The following is a 5,208-nucleotide window of genomic DNA, read 5'->3' as shown; positions in this document are numbered from 1 at the left end:
TATCAAAACAAGGTCCTTGTAGAAAAGTTGTGTAAAAGCCCTTGATTAAATAAATGCTTTTAAATAATTTGCATGTGCATGTGGGCAGTGGTCAAAAAGTCACTGGTTCAAGCCCAGTCATTGTCAGTTTGACACTGTTGGGACTCTGAGCAAGGCTTTTAACCCACAGTTGCTTGCATTGTTTTAGATGTTTAGATGTTTTGGCTTTGAGTGAGTGAGAAGTAAGTAAGTAACAAATATTTCATTTCAATAGGCTTGTGTGACATAGATCTGAGATTGAACATCTTACTTATATACTTATACTTATATATACTTATATACCTATACTCTATACTTACCTGACAGGGAGATACCATGATCAAGAAGGTGGTTCACCCAGGGTGAGTCTCAGCCATTGCACTCTCAGAGCAGTGCTGACCCCTACAAATTCCCCAAATGTGGGAATCTCGACTGTATAATTTCTGGTAGTGGGGGACTGCGTTCGCGCTCTCCCCTGATTATTTCAATAGTTTTCTTTAGGATAAATAAAGTGTCTGTCTGTCTATCTATCTAATCTCTATCAGCCAGGTAACATCATCCACCACTGTAAATTATTCTAATGTTACTCACCTTATGAAATAATCTGGTCAGCATTAATAGAATGTGTATGGTTGACCTAAAGAAAATAAATCTACTTAATGAAATGTTTCATTGACTGACATTGATGGACTGTCCTTGAGCAGTGATTAGCTGGATTTACAAGTCATTGTGTGCAATTTATCAATTCTTTGTATTGACTCCTGTTTGAGCCACTTATCCTAGTAGTCCCAAGTGCCTCTGCAATCGGAAACAAAGAGGTAATGTTCTATAATGTGCCGTTTCTAGACCTACACAGCAAGACCATAGTAATTCTAAAATATTTGAAAATACACTAATGCATACAATAAAATGTAATTTTTTAATGTAACTTTTTAATTAATTCATTTATTTACTCATTTTCTGTTTTACCACCACTTTACCATATGGTGGTGGGTCCGATTCACTGGTTACAAGGTAGGAAACATCCTGGACAGGTCACCAGTCAATCACAGAGCACATACACTCTTTCTCTCTTTCTGTTTGGGAAATTTAAGCAGCTACAGTTGGCCTGACTGCATAGCATTGAAATATGGCTTTCCTACAGGTTCTCTGGTCTTTTTCCAAACAGACAGGTGGGATAACATACAGAAAGCTTCACACATAAAGGACCAACTGGGATTCGAACTGGGATTCAAACCCAGAACCTTCTTGCTTGAAATGTAGGGTTTTGATTGATAATTTTTGTTTTCAAAAAGCATGAAAAATCATCACTAGACAAAATTACAGTTACTCATTGATGCTTTAATATCATCTTTGGTCAAAACACGTCTTTGTCTCATCAGGCGTCTGAGGGCATGGATACACGTTACAGGCAAAATGAGCTCAGACTCAGTCTAACTTTATTTCAGATGAATATGGATGGAAAGCCCATGGACTGTACACGTTGTGGGAACACTGGTGTTAAATGGATCGCAATGGACTGTAGACGCTTCAACATAGTTAACGATGTGGGTCGACATGACGTTATACTTGTTGCATCTAGAAATGGTTCATTGTAGTACCCTGTGAGTGCCTGTTTCTAGTGGCAGGGTTATAAACAGGAAAAGATCCTCACTTTTGCCAGATAATGTGAACAGACTTCTCATTTTAAATAATTGACTGTAAGATGGGTAGCTGGTAACAACTTTGTATAGGCATTGGCTGGCTTTCTAAAGATAATTTATATTGAATAATTTTATCATAATTGTATTTTACTATTGGTAAAAATTTTCTTGCAATAAAAATGTGCATAACTGTTCAAATTTTGCTTAGTTATTTTTTGCAGTCGATTAATCGCGATTAATCTCAGTTAAAAATTGTAATCATGTGACAGCCCTAATTATTAGTAAACAACCGTTATTTCTTACTATAATATTCAGAAATTGAGTATTTACCATATCTGATCAAGAAACACTAACTAATCTCTTGTACTACTGTATACTTCATCTGACTAGTACTTATTTTTGTACTGTTCTAAAGTTACTGTTCGGCTGCCGAGATAAAACTGGCAAATGTCACTGCAACACTTCCTCTTGCTCATAATGACTCGCTGTGAATGAAAGTTGACTGTATTAAAAAAATACAACTTCTTGCACTTTAATGAAACAAGACTAATATAAGCAAGTACAGCTACACAGAATATTATACAAATATGCAATAAATGAAAGTTACAACTATACTACACATGCATTGCTATAATGATTGACACTTTAATGAGACATCATGTTGGTTTTCTACTGAATATAACATAGACATTAACATTAGTTAAATACGCCTGTGACTATTGTTGGTCACTGTGTAAATGTGTGGCTCATTAACTTTCCAGGTAACTTAGCTGTGATAGCGTTAAAGATGGTTGATTGATTAACACTCTCAAATCGCATCGTTTCCACTAAAAATTGTTTGTACTTTGCACAACTGTTGACATGTTTTAGCAAAATGTTATTTATTTCCACAATTAAAGTTCCAGCACAAAATGACATATTGACTTTAACATTACTTTTTCACTCAAGTCAGAGCTGTTATAAATATGCACGGGTTCTTTAAAAAGTTTCAGCACTTTTTTAACTCTTGATTAAGAATTTCAAAAACTATTTACATCACTTTTCTACATCGTCACCTTCCAATAAATTTTTCCCAGCATTGTACCAACTTTTTAATGCAATCAGCAAAAAATGTTTTGGTTGAGCTTGTAGCCACTGATGCACCGCTGCTCTCACATCATCACCACATGAAAATCTTGGGGTGGAAATCAGATGGCGCTAAATCCAGACTATAAGCTCTCTCTCATTCTCTCAAACATGTCCAATTACTACTCCTTCTTCTAAAACTTTTAGAACTGCAAGGACAATGGATCATTTGTTTGTTTATTAGGATTTTAACGTCATGTTTTACACTTTGGTTACATTCATGACAGAAACGATAGTTACTCATTACACAAGGTTCCAGTTTACAAGGTTATATCAAACACAGTCATGGACAATTTTGTATCTCCAATTCACCTCACGTGAATGTCTTTGGACTGTGGGAGGAAACCGGAGCTCCCGGAGGAAACCCACACAGACACGGGGAGAACATGCAAACTTCACACAGAAAGGACCCCGACCGCCCCACCTGGGGATCAAACCCAGGACCTTCTTGCTGTGAGGTGACAGTGCTCCCCCCCAAGACAATGGATCATAACATTATGCTAAGCTAATAAGTGAAATATGTTCATTTATATATACATCAGGTTTACATCAGTTTATTGAATGGAGATTTTGAAGAGATCTGAATACTTTGTGTGTGTGTGTGGGGGGGGGTGCCATTTATTGTGATTATGACCTTGTTACACAGAGCATCATCATGGTATTGCCCTGTCAGTGATAAAACAGCAAGACCATTCTTAATTCCTGGTAGGTGATTATTGCAATTGTTGAAGACACACACTTCACACTTATGTACATAGACACAAACTGGCCCACTTTAGCAATTCTGAGTGCACAGCCAAGAAGGCTTAAGTAGACTATGCTTTTGGAAGACAGGGGTGGGCAGTAGAATGAGAAGGATATAGGTCTTTGGAGCTGTCTGCTCCACCAAGGGCTTTGCTACGGGGCTTTTAGAAGATGCACATTGAGGGCACTGTTATGTTGTCTCTCACGCTGAGCCCTGGGTCCCTGAGAGCAGAAGCCTTTGATGCCAAGACAGTGGTAAAAATAGTACCTCACTTTTCCCTCTAGAAGGAAAGATCGTAGAATACCAGAGGGCCTATACACATGACTGGCAACAGCAGTGTCAATTAGTCAAGTGTTTACTGGCCTCTTTCTGGAAAAAATAGGAAAAAAATAAATAAATAAAACAAATGCTCTCAGAAGGGAATTCGTAAGACTGTGTGTGTATTTTTAGTTTTTGTAGTTCTGTATCTATTTTATGCTCCCAAATGTTGAAGTTGGATCCCACCTTAAGAGAAAGACAGATCCTTTAATAAGTACCCCTGGTATCCTCTTAGACAAACAAATTGGTGACAACTTGCCCTCTCCAAGGACTTTGTAATAGGGTCTGAAATGAGGTAGTGAAAATATGTAGACATACAAAATACAATACATACAAAATAACATTTTAAAAATAACAAGGAAACATTGAATATAAATGAAGGCCTACATATGTCTGAAAATCATAAGGATTTACGCCACGCAGATGTTGATCAGCTGGTAATGCACTCGTTAAAGAAACTATGTTAAAATATCTAAAGAATGACATTGAGAATTCCTCGGTCTGTGAAAGGTGAAAGAGTGAGTGTACTTTATTGTATTCAGTGAGGCCTCTGAAGTTACAGCCTAAAATTAATGTAAAGAATCACCATCAGGAGGCAGATTAGCTAGTATGATATTGCTTATTGACGTGCCTGTTCTGTGGTTTAGGTACTGCACTAGTTATCAAAACGGAGTTGGTTCAAGCCCCACCACTGCCAGGAGCAAGACTTTAAACCCTCAATTGCTTAGACAATATACTGTCACAGTACTGTAAGTCACTTTGGATAAAAGCTAAATGCTAAATGCCAAAATGTAAATTATGCATGGATTTTAGTTTAATTAAATAAAATTATAAATTAATGTTTGAAAATAAAATATATTATTATATGTGTTTATTAGGATTTTAACGTCATGTTTTACACACTTTGGTTACATTCATGACAGAAACGATAGTTACTCATTACACAAGATTCACCAGTTCACAAGGTTGTATCGAACACAGTCATGGCCAATTTTGTATCTCCAATACCTGGAGAAAACCCACGCAGACACAGGGAAGACATGCAAACTCCACACAAAAAGGACCAGAACTGCCTTACCTGGGGATTGAACCCAGGACCTTCTTGCTGTGAGGCGAGAGTGCTACCCACTTAGCCACTGTGCCGCCCTATTATTATATTATAAGATTTTAATGTTGCATGAAAGTGCATATAATTTGGCAATTAAAAACATAGATAAAAAAATCACTGTACAAAATAATAACACTGTAAAATAAATATTCATTAAATACTCTCTAAAATTCTAATCTACAACTATGAGTCAATGGCATCTTCACATGAACGCAAGTCACCTATGGCCTAGGCAGATGTTTGCTTTTGCT

At 36.9% G+C, this 5,208-nt stretch overlaps 1 non-coding gene across 1 annotated transcript; it reads left to right on the top strand.

Annotated features, from left to right (window-relative positions):
- The first annotated feature begins 330 nt into the window (after positions 1–330).
- Positions 331–496, top strand: LOC134323729 (U1 spliceosomal RNA). Its single transcript, XR_010014109.1, has one exon. It is a non-coding gene; the product is annotated as a U1 spliceosomal RNA (small nuclear RNA).
- The last annotated feature ends 4,712 nt before the right edge of the window (positions 497–5,208 follow it).

This window comes from Trichomycterus rosablanca, chromosome 11 (genome assembly GCF_030014385.1).
Source record: "Trichomycterus rosablanca isolate fTriRos1 chromosome 11, fTriRos1.hap1, whole genome shotgun sequence".
NCBI classification, from domain to species: domain Eukaryota; kingdom Metazoa; phylum Chordata; class Actinopteri; order Siluriformes; family Trichomycteridae; genus Trichomycterus; species Trichomycterus rosablanca.
Note: the sequence above shows the minus strand (reverse complement) of the source record. Positions and strands in the feature narration are given on the sequence as shown.